This window comes from Oncorhynchus masou, chromosome 28, assembly GCF_036934945.1.
Source record: "Oncorhynchus masou masou isolate Uvic2021 chromosome 28, UVic_Omas_1.1, whole genome shotgun sequence".
Taxonomy (NCBI): Eukaryota; Metazoa; Chordata; class Actinopteri; order Salmoniformes; family Salmonidae; genus Oncorhynchus; species Oncorhynchus masou.
The window spans coordinates 19423361-19443441 of record NC_088239.1 but is presented as its reverse complement, the minus strand read 5'-3'; the positions used below and the strand labels follow the sequence as shown (position 1 = coordinate 19443441).

Here is a 20081-nt window from a genome sequence, read left to right as displayed (position 1 = left end):
TCCTCCTATTGAAATCTAAAACACTGGCCAACTAGTGCCATGTCCCAAAAAATGGACATACACAAAGAATTACATCCATTCAACATCGTCTTTAACAAACACAATACAACTACAACTAATAAACCTAAACAGAGGCGGTCACTGACACGTTCTGTGAAGGGAGAGAGCCAAGCCAATACTGCAATACTGAAGTATTTAAGTTAACAGGATAGTCTACGTGACAGAAACCTCTGTAATACTTAACTGTGTGTACTGTACAGTGCCATGAGAGCAAATAATGCAGAAAAACATGGCTGGATGCTCCTTAACAGATTATTCAAGCTGAAACATTAGATGACTAAAAAAAAACCTAGGCTTGCATTACAAGTCTTACAATGTGTTATAGCATTGTTTTATATGCTTTACAGTCAGTATGAAATGTCTCTTAACCAGGCAGTAGGCTACACAACCTGCAAGACGACTTTAAAGAGGAAAATACTTGATTTATGATATAGTGTCCATGTAAGTAAATAGAATGTACTCTCAGCCTCCAAAAAAGCCCTTGATCCATCAGCAAGAAGCATGTCCATCAGAAAGGAGAAAGGTTCCCTTCACTCAAATCACATGAAGTGCACATGAAAGTTCAGATTAGAAAAATATCATTTTTCAGTTCATTTCAGTTCTACAACATAAATATAATCAATAATGTAATATGACATACCATCTTAGCTTGACAGCAGAAGAAAAATGCAAAAACTAAGGGATGACTTCACAAAGCCTGTGCAACATTCTCTAGAGATCTTGAAGTCACAACGTAAGTTAGGATACGGTTCCACACGTTGTCAGATAAGATTTACAATTACTAACACACCAGAGACAAAAATCACAGTTTATGTGATTTGTTATTGTTGAATAGTTCTTCCATGGATACACATAAACTGAATCGTTGATTCTCAAGCCAAAACTATTTATTCATGTTTAATCTGTGTGTGCTATAACAGGAAGTGTTGTGTGGCAGCAATAGAGCAGTGTGGAAAGCAGGAAGCTTATGAACAACTTCCCGACACTGACATCGAAATAAACACCACAACGATATATCCTTTGATGTGTCTTTCTGAAAATCACTCAGCAAGACACAAAATCACTCTCCTTCAAAGTGAATGTAAATGATGAAATATTGAATGGGAATGACGTTGTGATGTTATAGTATAAACTTGACATAACCCACTGGGCACACACTGGTTGAATCAAAGTTGTTTCTACGTCATTTCATTGAAATGAAGTTGACTTCTGTTCCCAGTGGGAAGGGTTTATTCTCTCAGAAATTACAGCAAACAGAGGTTATTCCTTAAAACACTAATGAGTAGTGTTTTAGTGAGTAATAATAATTGAATGACTAGAGAGCTAAAGTTAAAACAATATTTGAAAAAGCAACAAAACATAAATCGGGGTGTCTACTGCTATGTTTTAGGCCTATCTATTCTCATTTTGATACTCTAGTGACTGTTTGCTTGCCTGTGGTAACATTTTTATGCATAACATTTAAAAAAACAAGCGCTTACATCATTCTTAACTCAACCGGTGTATATCATTCCTAATGTACCTATTTTTTCTTCAGTTTTCTTCAGGTAAAATTGTAAGAGTGCATCAAAACATTTCATTTGAATAGGATAAGGGGTTGACAATTATTAGTTGGGTTGAATGAAAATCATTATTGTTAGAATAAGGAAACTAACCTTAATCTCGGGAATGAGCTATTATTTTATATGCACTTTCTGGATAAATGGCAGGAATTAAACAAACAATGGGTTGATGTCACAGTGTAATTGAAAAAAAAAAACCACTTGACAAGTTGACATTTAGGCCCAAGGTTTTACAAACAAAACATGACAAACCTTAAACCTGGTTGGTTCAAATAAGCAGAAAATGTAGATGTTGTTCAACAAAATGTAGAGGTAATTTAAATATCAGGGCCAAACAACTAAATAAAACTGACACTCCACCCAACTAGAAAACAACCTGGATGAGAAGATAGCCCTGAAGTCAATGACATAAAAACAACGTAGCAAAGCTTCATTAATAACTTGTTACAATTGTAACTAGTCTCCTCGCACACAGACAGTTGTAACTCTTCACGATGACACATTGTTACCTACCAAAAATCCTAACGTGCAAGGTTAAGACGAAACATTTCCGAGAAAAATTATAGTTTCACTTAGCTTGACTGCCTTGCTGCGCATTGTTTAGCCTACACTATCGTGTCACATGTTTGGAAAACGTTACAGCAACAAATTGACGAATACATAGACAGTTATTTTACTTCATTTAGTGGGTCAGTAGTTGAGGGAAGGGGCATCTTATATGTTCGCTAGTTTAACAGGAGAAAACATGAGATTAGAGCAAGGATTGTCATCAACGCATCTGAACACGATGGCAAAACCCGACACGCCATTCGAATTGTTTTCGTCCCACATATTGGAGCACCCCTATAGTGTGTGCTTGATCATCTTTTAAAAACAAAGTGCAGTTGTATGAAATGTTGAAGTCCTTACCCACACCGCTGTCGTTTTGCCCCTCAATGTTGTGACAGGCACTGGTGACAGGAGGAATAATGTTCTCTTGCTGCGGTTGTGCGCATGCTCTCGAACAGCCCTCTACTGGAAGAGTCAAAACGAAATATTAGATTGTGATCGAACAGGTGTGAAATATCGTAGCAGGGAACACGATATATGGATATATTTTTAAAAGGTACAAGGCAAAAAAAGAGTAAAGGGGATTGTATAAAATGTACATACTTTCTTACTGTAAATATAATTATCCAAGAAAATATTAAAATACTAAGCTGTTGACCTTTCCTTATCAAGTCACCTTCATCAAATGACCTATTTTCAAGTTTGTGTAGGCTACTTACTGTGCTGTTATTAAAATAATCTAATGCAGCTGTGTTTGATTTTATAACAGTTTTATTGATATAAAGTTAAGTGAAATGTAGCCTATGTCATATAATATGATTGTATAGCCAATATGATGCATACTGTATGTGCTAATCTATGAAAACGGTGTTATGGGGTCAATTCAATTGACAATGTAATCTAATTGAATTACATGCAATCAAGAAATTTAACACATTTTGGCACACATCTCTATAACTAGAGTGGCCTATATCCCACTTTACACCAGAGTTACAATAGAATAGACACCAGAGTTAAAATAGAATAGACACCAGGGTTCAAATATAATAGACACCAGGGTTCAAATATAATAGACACCAGAGTTAGAATAGAATAGACACCAGAGTTAGAATAGACACTAGAGTTAGAATAGAATAAACAGCAGAGTTAGAATAGAATAGACACCAGAGTTAGAATAGAATAGACACCAGAGTTCAAATAGAATAGATAGCAGAGTTAGAATAGACACCAGAGTTAGAATATAATAAACAGCAGAGTTAGAATAGAATAGACACCAGAGTTATAATAGAATAGACACCAGAGTTAGAATAGACACCAGAGTTAGAATATAATAAACAGCAGAGTTAGAATAGAATAGACACCAGAGTTAGAATAGACACTAGAGTTAGAATAGACTAGACACCAGAGTTAGAATATATGACTCAAATCGGTTTTAATGCAGCAACATTTTTAGTTGTTTTTTTTACATTGGATAAAAGTAGACACTCAGAGCTACAAAATGATATATCATACACTGCATTTTCGAGGAACAATGGAAAGTAATTGTGCTTTGAAAGTTAAAAAACTTGTAAACTCACTTTTGAGAAAAGGGCCTTTGAATGTTTTGGTACCTACTGGAGAGCTCTCCTTTGTCTACACCCACTCAGCATTGTTCACACCCTCTTCAGACAGCCCCATTCCATCTTCCAAATTAGAATTGGAAAAAAAGAGGAAGCTAAAGAGAAAGCTGGATTTAAATTTGAGTCATAGAAATTCTTCACAATTTTACTGGAAACATAGGGGAATTAAGTTAATTATAATGAACTCAATTCCCCTATGTTTCCAGTAAAATGGTGAGGAATTCATATGACTCAAATTTAAATCCAGCTTTCTCTTTTGCTTCCTCTTTTTTTCCCAATTGAAATTTAGAAGATGGAATCTATTCCTGGAAACTAAGATATAAGGAGACAGGAAGACATGTAGAAAGAATGAGCTCATACCCAGAAACATTTTTTGTTGATGTTTCCAGGTAAAACATTTTTGATTGTTCCACTTTTTCATAAAATGAAAAACCCTCAAAGAACCCTAAGGGACAGCCGAAGAACTAGGTAGCCCCACTTTTTTCTAAGTGAAGGAATGAATTGAATCAACCTTATTTCCATGTTAAAACAACACATTTCCACATGATGACCTGTGCGTAGACAGATCCCTGTTACAGTATGTAACATAATGTCAACTAAATATATTATAAGATCTTTCACCTGCATACTAAGACTAATGCAGTCAGTATGAATCATATTTGTGTGCTTTTTCTAGCCCTTTACAAATACCCAAACAACCTCCCTGATGTATTTCTGCCAGGTAGTATAAGAAATTAATATCGGTCTCATTGTTGTTCTGTTCCTAAAGAAAGTGTTGTCCTGATGATATTGGCTGCAGCAATGTAGAAGCCTGAATAAAATATCACATTCAAGTAAATCAGATAAATAATGAAATTGGACATGTGTCTTATTTAATTCTCTATTGCAGCTTCTGGTTCTGCATCGTCACTGCCAATCTGAACAACACACACATCATCATTATCTATCAAATGATTGACTGTTCCAATTAAGTCCAATCTTAGGCCACTGGAGCTCTTATGTAAGGCCTTTTCCTTTCCTTCCAGTGGGGTTGATATAACCATACAAATATTATTACTAGAAGAGACCCACAGGATACAGCAATGTCCATTCTCGTAGGCTCATTATATGTTTTATGTTGTCATCTCTTTCATACCCCCCTGCTGATCACATCATTGCCTCATCTTCAACCATAGTTCCAGGAATATTTCAAATGAGAGAAATCCAGATCATATATAGGAGTTCCCTAGTCAACACCGTTGGATAGATTTAAGGCAGTTTGTCCTCTCTTGAGCTCACTTGAGGGATGAGTACAAAGCCCAGTGAAATCCACTAAACATACATTTTGCACCATACTCATCGCAAATCGTCTCCAATGTCAGGGGTGAGTAAGGCCATGCTCCCTCTGGGGTTTATGGAGAAAAGCAGCCCACTCAGCCCACTTGGCCTTGCTTATCATTGAACAGACACATAGTGGTGTTCAACCCTAGACCAAACAACTACTGCCAAGCAACATTAGGCTTGGAGATCAACAAGTCTTCTTATCTTGTATAGGTCAGAATATCGGACGACTGACCTAAACGATACACATCGATTGCAGTATCTACATACAACAAACATTTGATCCACTCCTCTCAAAGAACCAAGCATTCCATAAGGATGTTGTTTTCCCAAGGGTTTTGACACAGCCCAACTCAGTACAGTTCACACTAGTAATGGATAAAAGGAATAGATACATGTCGAGGATTCCCCCCAGACAGGCTGCAACAAAATGGAAACTTAAAAGATGTTCAGGGAGGCTTGAAGGAGACAGATGGCGGTTAGAGGAAGTGTCCAGTCCGTAGGGAGAGACTGGCTTGGTTATGGCAGCCTTAGGCCTAGCTTATTTGAGGAAGGGTTTTGTGTTTGGTGCAGTTACATTTACTTGGAACTCTAGGTCTGAGCCCTAGGCCTGTATCCACAAAGCATCTAAGAGTAGGACTGCTGATCTAGGATCTGTCCATACAGCCTTATTCATTATGATCTAAAAGGAAAAATGATGCTTGATCAGCGATCCTCTGAGACGCTTTGTGGATACAGGACCTGCACTTCCCTGTGCTGGCAAACATCCCAATCCCATAGACAGGTGGCATAGAGCGTGTACACAATATCCCTTATGAAGGGCTTAAGTTGTCACCAGGCTCTTCTACCTCCAACCTCTCAGGGGAAAGACTGTTGGATGCTTGGCTACAGCGATGTCTACCTGTTTCCATGACTTCATAGACACTGCACGGAGACTAAGGATGGAATTCATTAGTACCTGCAATAGCAATGGTTGTGCATTATGTTTATGTTTACAAATTGAAAACAGGGAAGTATCTGTCTGTGAAGAGAGTAAACAGAAAAATGTTTTCATGTACTGCAATGATGAACTGATTGAATTGAGCCTTCAGATTCTCTTTCGGTCGATGGACTGTGGACTGTGATGTACTTCACATGAAACATTCTCAAATGTTTTAGAAAAATTTGATTGTATGCTCTCTGGCTCCGCACCAGGCGTTTAGATCTAAATGAGCAACAAGAGATATCGGTTACATAACATTATGATGCTCCGGCCTCATCCATCACAATCAATGACGGGCTATGACATATCCCGCACCCACTTAGAATCGGTGCCGTCTGTTCCTCAAGTCCTTTTGATGGTTCATCAGCCGCCTGTAATAGAGCAATGAAGACGTGTCATTGGGGAGAGTTGAGCGACAACATCTGCCCTTGTGCCAATGCCCACTCAAATTTGAACCATTTACATAAATTAATTATTGAATATATCTGTAGGCCTATGCTACTAGAGGCAATGTGAATATGAATGTTCCTGAAATTATTCTTTATAAACAAATGTGACTAGTTACGGAAGCTATTGGGACGTTCTACATTGTAAGTTAAATGTGACAAGTATGTTTTTTTAATGTTATGATAAGGTACTGAAAATGCCACCATTCCTGTCTGATTGATTTAGTTTGAAATAAACAGCATTGATTTCATCATACTTCTGATATTGCTTTTGACTGGGGAGACAAACACAGAACATGTAGGCCTACTGAAGTTTTCAGATGTTTTTTTTACCTGTTCAGATGTCTCATTTTCAGGCGAACTGCCTGGAGTAACATGTTGTCATAGGGCTCTGTATGTTATTGTATTGTATAGTATTGTATTGCATAGTAACAACAGTACTTTCATCCCCTGCTGTGGATCCTTACCAGTCAAATAGGAGTGTATTTTCATCACCTGTCGTGTCTCTAATTTCTTTTTGGTCATTGAATTTAATTACCTCAAGCACAAGCCTCCGCCAACTATACACCTGGGTCCCTTTGTTAAAGTGTCAATGCAATGAAGGTAGAGTGTTGGGTTCTCTGTCACTGTCTGTCAGCTCAAAACACACTCTGTTTGTTCTCAAAACACACACTGTTTGTTCTCCGCCAAGAGATTGCAGATTGACGCCCTTTGGTCTGTCAAACGTGATTTTGCCTTCTCTGTACTAGGTGACAATATACAATAGATGGAGTGTGTGTTTATTGTGTGTGTGTGTGTGTGTGTGTGTGTGTGTGTGTGTGTGTGTGTGTGTGTGTGTGTGTGTGTGTGTGTGTGTGTGTGTGTGTGTGTGTGTGTGTGTGTGTGAAAAGAGAGAGAGAAAAAGAGAGAGAAAGAGCGCGAGAAAGAGAGAGAAAGATAGAGATGTGACAATAAACCTACTTGTTTTTTCTTCACTCATCTGTCATGCTAATTCTGTTGCATTCACTACTGTGCTCCATGTAGGCTACAGACATATAAACACCAACCAAAACAACTGTGATAGTGACAGGGACACATTGTACTAAATAGTGAAGCCACTTCAGCAATACACAGCAGTTAGCAATAATGATCCTTGGTTTAAATATAAGTATGTGATCATGGCAGATAGGAAAACACGTGAAAATAATGTATGTGTATATGGGGTAAACATTTATTAATGTTATTGTAAAAAATATTTTTGTAATATACAGCACCAGTCAAAAGTTTGGATACACCTACTCATTCAAGAGTGTGCCAAGCTGTCATTAAGGCAAAGGGTGGCTACTTTGAAGAAATTGTTTAACACGTTTTTGGACGTGTTTTTGGACTACATGATTCCATATGTGTTATTTCATAGTTTTGATGTCTTCACTATTATTCTACAATGCAGAAAATAGTCAAATACTGAAAAAATGTGAATGAGTGGTTGTGTCCAAACTGTTGACTGGGACTGTACCTCGACAAATATGTTTTCCTTGACCTTGAGTAAAAGGCGAGGCATGTCGCCAACAGCATGATTACCCCCTATGAAATGTATGTCTGGCATCCTTAATACTCACAAAACATACTTCCTGGTCTTATGCTACAGAGATCACCTTCCCTGTCCTTCCAAGCACGATGACTTCAACTCTTTTCAAACAGAAAAGCCAACAATACTAAAGCAACAGTGACAAAATGCATTTGACCTTCTGCACATGTCTCGAGCCGACCTGTGTCTAGGGATTATAAAAAAATCAAGTGAAATATGTCCTCTGGGAATCTTGTAAAATGACATACAGGAGGGCCTAGAGGCCTGGTGAGTGACTAGCACTGCTGGAACCCCTTTTGACCACTTGTTGGTGCGCCAATAACGCTCTTAGCAGAATAATTATGCTGTATGAAGATGCATGTCTCTGCTCTGGGTGATAGCTTGCTCAGACGGAAGAAAGATCATGTGCTTACAGTATTTATTTATTTAACCTTTATTTAACTCAGCAAGTCATTTAAGAACAAATTCTTATTTACAATGACGGCCTACCCCGGCTGAACCCTAACCCGACGCTGAGCCAATTGTGCGCCGCCCTATGGGACTTCCAATCACGGCTGGTTGTGATACAGCCTGGAATTGAATGAGGGTCTGTAGTGACGCCTCTAGCACTGAGATGCAGTGCCTTAGACCGCTGTGCCACTCGACAACAAAAGGTTGATGAATGCAAGCAAATGACAACACAGGAAGTCATTAATTCGTTTTAATAATTAATATCAATGGAATATTGGGATTTAAACAAATAATTTTGCATCAGATGATGCATAATTAGAGGATCTGATCATGACAACAAGATTACTTCATATACAATCTGAAAAATAAAGTGTCAAATAATGAATACTGTATATAATAAGCAAAAACAAAACCTTTATTTCACAAAACCTGTAACACCTATTTCACTATGACAAGATCATGGATAACCAATGATGGACAACCCAGTGTTAGAAAGCCTACTAAGGATGACTGATCACCAGCAGATGGCACTTGGTACACTGGTAATATTCACCATGATACTCGTCTGAAGGTGGTTTGCGTCAATTCAAATACAGGCCCTTATTGTTACAGGCAGCACAACGATAATTTATTAACTTTTATTTGCATGTGTTTGTTTAATTCCATTTTATTCCAATCGGCCCATTAAAATGATCCCATCCTCCTAATTTCCCCTCTACCAGCCTCCACTGGTGTGGCTGTCCAATCAGAGATGAAGGGTCTTTGGTGATCAACCAAGCAAACACCAAACGTGAAGACACGAGACAAACACAAAACAATAAAAATAAACACTGAACAATGACATTTTACACCATATGTTGAGTTATTGACTCAATTTGAAATGGCATTTCAATAAAAAGGGAATTGTTTTCCTTTGTATGTGCTTGTTAAAATTACTTTTAAATGCGTTAACAAATTAATTCTTCAGATTGTACAGTATATGTGGAGAATGAAGTCGGTGCCTTTTTCCTTGAAAAACATGGGTTTATAAACATCTATCCATCAAATCATGAGGTAAACTATAAATTATTTATTTGAGTATTGATAGAAAATACAATACAGAAAACAATGCATTGTTTGCTGTTCATATGATTGTCAGGAATTCTTTCCTCAAAAACTACTGTTCCTCAAACATTCAAAACAATTTCCCCAGAAACATATTCATTCAACCTGAAACATTAGACTGACAGCCAAATATTACCTTGCCGCTAAGATTTAGTGGGCCAGCAAAAACAACCTAGCCTGTGAGGATGTTAAATGGTCCATGAGTGTTTCTGGTGCCTTTATGACCGTGCTATTGCTTTGAGACAAGAATTGCCTTACATTTTCTAGGTGACAAAAGTAGGTCAGACTAGTTATGCTGTTGGGCATCTGCCAATGCTGCCATAGCTTTAATAGCCTCTGACTGACACAATCCATTTCTGGCTGGTAAGAGCGTTGGGCCAGTAACTGAAAGGTTGCTGGATCGAATCCCAGATCTGACAAGGTAAAAATCTATCGTTCTGCCCCTGAGCAAGTCAGTTAACCAACTGATCCCTGGGCGCCGATGACGTGGAAGTCGATTAAGGCAGACCCCCGCACCTCTCTGATTCAGAGGTGTTGGGTTAAATGTGGAAGACACATTTCAGTTGAATCCATTCAGTTGTACAACTGACTAGGTATCAGTTTGAGAGCTTGGGACTTGTCACACTCTGACCATTATTTGCGTTGTTTGTTTCTATGTGTTGTTTGGTCAGGGTGTGATATGAGTGGGCATTCTATGTTGCATGTCTAGTTAGTCTGTTTCTATGTGTTTTGGCCTGATATGGTTCTCAACCAGTGGCAGGAGTTTGTCGTTGTCTCTGATTGGGAACCATATTTAGGTAGCCTGTTTTGTATTGTGGTTTGTGGGTTATTGTCTATGTGATGTTGCATGTTTGGACTCAGTGTTGATAGCGGTCATGTTCATTTTGTTATTTTGTTTGTTTAGTGTACGTTGTGTTTTTTCGTCATTCATTAAAAGTATGTATTCACACCACACTGCGCTTTGGTCTCCTCACTACGACAATCGTGACAGAATAACCCACCAACAATGGACCAAGCAGCGTGGTAACGGCCAGCAGCAGCGGCAAAGAACGCAGGACTCGTGGACTTGGGAGGAGATTCTGGACTGCGAAGGACCCTGGGCACAGCCAGGGGAATATCGCCGCCCCAAAGCAGAGCTGGAGGCAGCGAGAGCAGAGAGGCGCCGGTATGAGGAGGCAGCACGGCAGTGTGGCTGGAAGCCCAAGAGGCAGCCCCAAAAATGTATTTGGGGGAGGGGGGAGGGACACAGGGAGTGTAGCGAAGCCAGGTAGGAGACCTGCGGCAACTTCCTGTGCTTACCGGAGAGAGAGAGGAACCGGGCAGGCAGCGTGTTATGCGGTGGAGCGCACTGTGTCCCCGGTGCGTGTGCATAGCCCGGTGTGGTACATTCCAGCTCCTCGTATCGGCCGGGCTAGAGTGGGCATCGAGCCAGGTGCGATGAAGCCGGCTCTACGCATCTGGTCTCCAGTGCGTCTCCTCGGGCCGGCATACATGGCACCAGCCTTACGCATGGTGTCCCCGGTTTGCCAACACAGCCCAGTGTGGGCTATTCCACCTCACGGCACTGGCAGGGCGACCGGGAGCATTCAACCAGGTAAGGTTGGGCAGGCTCGGTGCTCAAGATTTCCAGTGCGCCTTCACGGTCCGGTCTATCCGGTGCCACCTCCACGCACCAGCCCTCCGATGGCATCCCCCCGCACCAGGCTGTCTCTCCGTCTCATCCCTACAGGTGCTCCCGTCTGTCCTGGTCCGCAAGAGTCTCCGCAAGAGTCTCCCGTCTGTCCTGAGCCGCCCCTCAGTCCGGAGCCGCCCCTCAGCCGCCCCAGAGCCGCCCCTCAGCCGCCCCTCAGCCGCCCCAGAGCCGCCCCTCAGCCGCCCGGAGCCGCCCCTCAGCCGCCCCGGAACCGCCCCTCAGCCAGGAGCCGCCCCTCAGCCCGGAGCCACCCCTCAGTCCAGTGGGGCCTTTAATTAGGGTCTTAGACCCAAGGTCGGCGGCGAGGGTCACCACTCTAAAGTGGCCCTTGAAGAGGGAAATGACTATGGTGGGGTCCACGTCCCGCGCTATAGTCGCCACCGCGGCCAGATGCCCACCCAGACCCTCCCCTATAGGTTTAGGTGTTTGTCGTTGTCTCTGATTGGGAACCATATTTAGGTAGCCTGTTTTGTATTGTGGTTGGTGGGTTATTGTCTATGTGATGTTGCATGTTTGCACTCAGTGTTGATAGCGGTCACGTTAGTTTTGTTTGTTTAGTGTACTTCGTGTTTTTTAGTCATTCATTAAAAGTATGTATTCACACCATGCTGCGCTTTGGTCTCCTCACTACGACGATCGTGACAGAACCTTATAGTCCTATCTGCAAAAAGATGATTGTGAGATATTTAGCTTTAAATTTCCGAACCTTCATTGGTTTGAATGGTGACATCAATTTTAATCTTGTATTCTTTTAAACTTAACAACATGAATTGGGGTATTTAGAGTACCATATAGGTAGAGAACATTGAAGAAAACAAGGCTATGTCAACTACATTTTGACAAAAAATAACCTCATAGTCCCGAACTCTCGAATTTTCACTTCCGCTTTTAAAACGGGTTTCAATTTTAAGACAAAATGTAAAAGTTTAAAATTCTACAGATTTTGCCAAAAGGTGGACAGAAAATTACATTTTTTAAACAAATTTAATGCAATTTGCCACAGGGCATGGAGAATATTTGAGCAGTTTTAATGCTAATTTCCTGCAGTTATATCCATTTTTCCATGGAGTAGAGAGACAGTTTTGCTGTTTTAAAGATAATTTCCTGTAATTCTACACATTTTGCCATTACTTATGCCATGTTAATATGATATCTGAGTGTGACTAACAAAACCAATGGGGGCCTTTCTCTGTCGTTTTACAGGACAAAAACATTGTGAATCTCATTTTAGTGTCAGTGCTCCTTTCAAACCCGTTCCAGTGATCTCAGTCTATCCAATTAAGAGCTTGATCAGATATCTGCCCATGTTAAATTACTAATGTATTCTACAGAGGTGAACTGGGGGATAGACGTGATAATAGCACTCAACTAACTTATTGAACAAGCCTATAAATTAACATTAAAATAAACTTGATGAATATCATGATCATAACTACACTATACTTTCACAATGCTGTTTCAAATTAAACAAAATACTCTGCGCTTGTTTAACTTTTAGAATTCATTTGTTTTGTCTTGTCTTCAAATCGTTCAAAGAGCAAGCAGACCAGTGGAAAATAATTGTTTAAAGGTCCTCTCTGTGCTGGTTGGACTGTGGAGAGTATCCTTGTCTCTCCACAGAGGATGTTGCTCCTCACTTTCCATGCCAAAAGCAACTCTGCATACCAAACAATCCTCTCCAGGAGGCTTTGCCAATTGTAAGACCACTGCACTGTAAACAAGTGAAATCTTCAGCTTCTTCAATCTTAATCTAACCATCTTGGAATGTAAAATAATGGTCTTTCAGCACAATGTACAACATTTAACAGACTATGCCACACTATAAGGAGCTGCTCCTTTCCTAACATGTGAGGACACTGCCCTATCTCTTGATACCACAGCATGAGTCATGGTAGAAAAGGTGGAAATGACTCCCCCCTAATCTACACCTCTACATCATCTACACCCCCACATGTGTTCAGTAAGTCACGCTGTGGCAAAAGATGTTACAACAAAACAAAAAACGGTGTTCTTATTGGTCAGGTTCAGGTAGTGTCTTACCCTTTCAAACCGTTTTCTCCCTAATTGAACAGGACCCTGATTCAGCCCACACACAATAACAGGGGTGTCATGTAAAAAAAAAACTCAAGGGTTTCGCTCTTTCATACACCACCTTGTAGACTGTGGCACAGTACCACTTCTGCCCTAGTATTACCTAGCGTATAGCCGTAATTGTAGGTGTAAGGATGATATGTGTCGGGTGGATTGACAGTAATGTTACAGGAGACCTGGTTGCTGTCAGAAACTCTCCAGAAGTCAAGTGACTTTTTTCACTGTAAATCATTTTCACTCATCTGAGAGAAAGAATTGAAAAAAATAATATTTTGTAACACTTTACTCAAATCTGTCCAGATATTATGTATTATGATGTGCTTATAATACATTATAATGCCATAATGCCATGCCATAAGCATTTATGATCCCCTTATCATCTCATAATGACTAGCCATTTTGAATTATTTGAAATGTGCTATAGAGATACATAACATTATTTGAGGCCTTATCATAACATGTTATATAGGCTCATACAAGCGTTATACTTTCTGGCTAGTGAAGTGTTACCAGGAGAGAGAGCGCCATCATATATTGTTCATCAGACAGATCACAGGATGTGTGTCAGCACTGAGCCAACTGAGCTAACACATTTTATTTGTCCTTGTAGTCAGTTCTTGAAATAAAAGATCTATCACACAATCCTGTTTTTATTATCTTAGATAATCCATGCAATGAGTGTCTCTGGTCATGATAAGACATGCTCAGACAAGACAGTGTTCGCTAGACAAGAAACAGAAACATAAGCCTATTTAACAGACACATCCAATTTAGGATGTACTTGACAATGTGGCTCATAATCACTTCTACTCTGAGAAACTGAGAAAAAAGTTGGATGGGGATGAAACTATTACAGAATGGCAGATGAATAAGAATAATATCCAAACACAAACCCGGATGACGCAACTGTGACCACAGCACAGACATGGAAAATCCCTCTCCCATCAAAGTAAACACTCAGCATTCGTATTAGAGGAGTTTTCTTTCATAACAAGGAGAACCATGCCTGAAGTGATAGAGGTAGACAGTGATAAATAGAGCTGCCATCGTCTCTGAAAATAGTAGGTTGTTGAGACATGAGCTGAGCTGCCACTGCTCAGGTTAGGGAAAGCAAATCACTCTGCGATGTGGACATATTTCTGTCAGTGAAAAAACATAGCATTTTCCGATACTGATTATCTGAAAGACATGGCCAGCATTGGCCACCATATGAGAGTATTGGAAGAAATTGTACATGTGTCACATTGTTGTTGAGTACTTAAGTATAGCTGTAAACAGAAATATTCCATTGACCTTCTGGCTATTGATTTTGTGTGTGGAAGATTTCTGATAAATGCATGACCGTGTTTACCGAAACAGTGAATAATTCCACTTTAGACACACAAGACAGATCGTAAGCAAATATGATACTGAGCGCGCTCAAACAAACTGTTTCGTTAATCAAACAGGAAATTAAACATAGCAGAATGCATTTAAAAAAATACACCATGCTTATTATAAGAAATTCCAAATTCCAAGTACAGGTTTTGTGGTCCTGAATCCTGACATATTTTCTTTCATTGAACCTCATGCTGGTCAATCATTGGATGACAGAATGAACTTTGACAGGAAAATGTAGGCTACAAATGTGTGAGGTAAAACCTGATTCTGCTTGCAGTGTTTGTTGTTACCATGTAGAGCATTGTATAGCTAGTAAAGCATTAAAAAGAAAAACAAGCCCTGAAATCTAGACTCTTTTAAAGCACTGTGCAATCAGAGATGTCATCCTATGACAATGGAAATCCTGCTTGGCTTGTTTACATTGGTCTGTTAGAAACGGGAACTCTGCGATTGGTGGGTGGCAAGTACATTAAAGTCATAAGGACCAAGGAGTAACTTTCCTATCCCTGAGCTTGGAGGTTAAAGTCTGGGGATTTGTAAGGACAGGTGAAACTTTGAACTCACTAGGACCCTAACAAATCACAAGATAGGGTCCCTCCAACAAGAGATCAATCAGTTAGAATAACAGTAGTTCACAATGCAGAGGCTTGACAGGGAGCTGATGAAAGTCCAAGCAAACAGCCCTGAGATATGGCTCCAATTTCATTTGTTTATAAAAAAAAGTACTTCAGATAAAACAATGTGAAGGTGAGAGAAGAGTAACGGCTAGTTTGCAATTTACATATTTTTTTGCTTTTAAATAAACATTGTACTGTAATTGCTAATTGTTTTGTCAGTGTACAAGTAGGCTTCTTCTGTATAGTGTTGAAAAGTCTTCAAACCCTGTTGTTACCATTTTCAATGAATTCACTTTTTTTGCATATAGTTCAGAAATGTTGTCAAACATACCCACTCGACACAGACGTCATTGCAGCGTCTAGTTTTGATTTTCATTTGATTGAGTTGATGTTATTGGATTTAGGTGAGAAAAAAATTGTGAAAAGAAAAACTACATTCCTTTACATTGATGACTTCAATCCAATCAGTTTCCATGGTGATTCAACGTCATCATATTGAATTGATTGAATTTGTCTGAAATAATGTTCAAACAACATTGATTCAACCAGTTTATGCCCAGCTTGAGAGTTTTTTAGCAAACAAAAGGAACTCCTCATCTGGGAGTGTCTGTCCATTGAATGAGGGGTCAGAGTCCAGAGCTATACGTCAGTGGTTCTTATTATACCTCATTGCTTCTTATTATACCTCATTGGTTCTTATTATACCTCATTGCTTCTTATTATACCTCATTGGTTCTTATTATACCTCATTGCTTCTTATTATACCTCATTGCTTCTTATTATACCTCATTGCTTCTTATTATACCTCATTGCTTCTTATTATACCTCATTGCTTCTTATTATACCTCATTGCTTCTTATTATACCTCATTGGTTCTTATTATACCTCATTGGTTCTTATTATACTTCATTGGTTCTTATTTTACCTCATTGGTTCTTATTTTACCTCCGTGGTCCATATAGAGAGCGTTGGAAAGTCTGAACATTCAAGTGGACAAAAGGGAGTCTCACATCAAGGAGTCTCCACCCCCTCCCTCCCCCCGTTAACACCCCCTCCCCCATCCCACTGTGCCACCAGCTGCTGTCCCCTCTTCAACAACGGCCACTGTGTGTCACTAGGGACAAGAGACAGCACAGCCAGCACAGCCACACATTAATTCACATCTATACTGCATACTGTATGTGGCCATCAAATTCACTGCATCTTTGTGAAATTATTTTGTTTTCATAGATACCGTACGCAAGACATACTCTAAATATTTAGAAAAGGATAACATCTGAACTGCCTTTTATGTACACAAAATATTGCCTTGAAATTTTTTTTGTCTCGACATTTGACTGTTTTCCCACTTAAAAATCAAGAATCAAGAAACAGCATATCAGTTCATTATAATAATCAACATCTCTGGACAAGAATATGTTAACTAACCCATTATATTCATGCTCTGTTTAGGGCCAATGAACCCCAAACTTTCCATCGAAACAAGCTTTCAACTCTGAGTTGTTCCGTGTTTATGTGGTCTAGCTATGCCACTACTGTGTTTTCTGAGTGGAAGGATTGTCAGAAAGGAAAGTAAAGGTCTGGTTCCCTCGACCTATAAAGGAAGCAGGCATAGCGATCCTGCCATGGTCGACCGTGGATACACTGGATTGAGTGCCTCAGTGCCTGTAAGGTTGCCCTGCTAAGCAGAAAACCTTCTGGGTCGGCCCGGTTTGCACGGTCAGCTCGAGTTTCCAGCTCCTTTCATTCGCCTAGTTTCCAGCTCATTTCATTCGCCTAGTTTCCAGCGACGAGTTACAAGGTATGCGGTGCTATCTCATGGCTGTGTCATCATGCCACTGCACCCCCTGATAGTGGATTGTCCCAAACCAACTAATGAGCCAGCGTAACCATTTTTCACTTGTAATATGCATGGAAGGGGATGTCTGCTTAGATGTGGCTGCTGCAGATGGCTACATGTTTCACCCATGGCTCCTTCTAATAGAATGTATTAGATACTGGTGTTGTGTGATACAGATATATACACCACACAGGTGTTGTGTGATACAGATATATACACACCACACTGGTGTTGTGTGATACAGATACAGTATATACAACACACCAGTGCTGTGTGAGGGGATGTCTATGGAATGATAACACCGGGAATCTTTTTCTATTTTTGAGTTAGCAAGGGGCAAGGTTGGACATGAAAGATGGATCGGGGTGGGGCTGACAAGATGGCAAGTGTGTGTGTGTGTGTGTGTGTGTGTGTGTCTGTTTGTGTGTGTGTGTGTGTGCACACGCGTGCATGTGTGTAATTTGCAGACAGATGCTACTTAGAACAGGATACGCCCTCAGCTTTGGGACACTAAATATTTTGACAAACTGTATTTCCCATTACATTCATCACACATACATTTTCGTGAAGAAAAAAACAGAGTTCTCTCTGGACCCTATTGACAAGGACAAATTTAGATGACTCACCGCCGGAGTATGTCAGATGGGCTGGGGATTAATTGCAATCAAAACCATTCATCTGAATAATTTATTTGCCGGGCACTGCTGGCTTTACCTGTCAACAAAGACATGAATATTCTCTCCACTCTAAACATTTCACATTTTAAGTTGCCTGATTGAATAAATCTCAAGACCTAAGGAATGAATGAAGCTGGCTTAAAAACATAACTTGGGTTGTACATTTCCTCATGTGTCGTAAAGTAACGTTTTCTCCCTCTTTATTTGAAAAGTCACTTGTTGGTACTTTACCCTGGGGTCCTATTTGTCTATGACGGAAGACAGTAGTCTGACCAAGGACTACTGTCTCAACGATTTATCATGTCTGGGGCTTATGTTAGCTTTTCTATACTCCTGGTTCTCTCAACACCCTTCCATACACACACCCTTCCACACATACAAACACACACACACATCTACGCACACACACGTTGGACATTTCAGCACACTGAAGAGGCTAATTGTTAAGGACAGACAAAGGTCTGCTGTGTAAAAGATGACCCCCTTCTCTGTGGTACTGTTTTCAGAAGACCCCCCCCCACACACACACACACAAGTACCTCTCACACAGTTAGCAGATTGTTTGTCTCCAGCTGTCCTCGACTTGCGCCACCCTATCATTACCCACAAACCACTGCCTCATACAGAGCAGGGCGGCGGACGGGTCGCACATCAATGGAGGTGTTTTTAGTGAGGCGTTTCTTAGCACCGAAAGGAAATGTTTTGATTTAATGAAGGGGAGATCAGTGAGGCTCCTCTTCACCTGCTGGGATAAAAAGTTGGAGGATTTGAGGAAAACAAAATGGTCCGGAAGCTAAGGTTACACCTTGAGACTAGAACCGGTTACTTACCACAAAACGGCAGATAGCATCTTTACTCTGCAGAAAATGTATTTTCTGACTGTTCCGCGTCGTCGTATGGCTTTCAGTGCCTTCAAATGTTGTCCTATCCTGTTACTCATGGGATAGCAGCGATTAAATACCTGGAATATAAAGGACTCTCTCCCTGCCATACATACACTGAGAAACATTGAAATTATATTACACTTGATCTTATCACTATCCCCAATAAGTCAACAAGATAGACAGCAGTGGTTAATGCCCACGACCTATGACTTCAACAGGAAGACGAGAACAATGTCTTAGGAAATATGAGGGGATCTGGGAAACAAACACCAAGGCTACTTATTTTCCAGTTACATCAACTGGGAGTCCTGCCAAGTGCTCGGATAGAAGGACTCTTTCCACCTAAATGGGTTTACATTAAGATTTCAACAGGGATTCCAATAGTTTGTTGTGGAGGTCAGTGTGGCTGACAGTTACAACGCATCTCAATCGACAGTGTCAGAGAAAACATTATTGATCCATTTAAGGTATTGCCGTTTGGAGCAGCATTCCTTTGTACATGATGGACCCTCGAGACACTATAACTTCCATTTGTTATTGGCATGCAGTCCAATGACTGAAAAACAATATCCAGTTGCGTAGGCCTGCAAATAGCACATTCATTCATATACTACAGTGAATGTCTTCCTCACAAAGAGAAAGCAACGATGAGGGCATTTAGGTGAATAAATAACTGTACCTACGAGCTGTGCCTCGTGGGACATTACTCCCAGTTCCAAGAATTCCTCTGAGTGTAGTGCCTTAGTTATGTAGGTCACCGGGCTACAGGATTTGTGTTTGTTAGTCAAACCCCTGGCTGTACTGCTTGTTAGGTAATGAAGAAGATCTGGCCTAATTGGGAGTTGAATGTACTGTAGTGAACGTGGAGTATTTAAAACATGGCAAAGCTCCAGCATTACTCAGTTGGGATGAACATATAGTACAAGTCAAACGTTTGGACACACCTACTCATTCCAGGGTTTTCATTTATTTTTTACTATTTTCTACACTGTAGAATAATAGTGAAGTCATCAACACTATGAAATAACACATATGGAATCATGTAGTAACGCAAAAAGTGTTAAACAAATCAAAATATATTTTATATTTCAGACTCTTCAAAGTAGCCACTCTTTGCCTTGATGACAGCTTTGCACACTCTTGGCATTCTCTCAACCAGTTTCATGAGGAAGTCACCTGGAATGCATTTAAATTAGCAGGTGTGCCTTGTTAAAAGTTAATTTGTGGAATTTCTTTCCTT

At 40.1% G+C, this 20081-nt stretch overlaps 1 protein-coding gene across 5 annotated transcripts in view; it reads right to left on the bottom strand.

Annotated features, from left to right (window-relative positions):
• LOC135517307 (lethal(3)malignant brain tumor-like protein 4) overlaps positions 1-2621 on the bottom strand; it is a 144640-nt gene extending 142019 nt beyond the window's left edge. For 4 of the 5 annotated variants that reach the window (XR_010452023.1, XM_064941489.1, XM_064941491.1 and 1 more), the window contains exon 1: positions 2532-2621. The gene's annotated coding sequence lies outside the window, so the exon portion shown is untranslated. Of the gene's footprint in view, positions 1-700; positions 960-2531 lie in introns of those variants that run through there. The other variant, XM_064941490.1, reaches the window with a different exon arrangement.
• Between the last annotated feature and the right edge of the window lie 17460 nt (positions 2622-20081).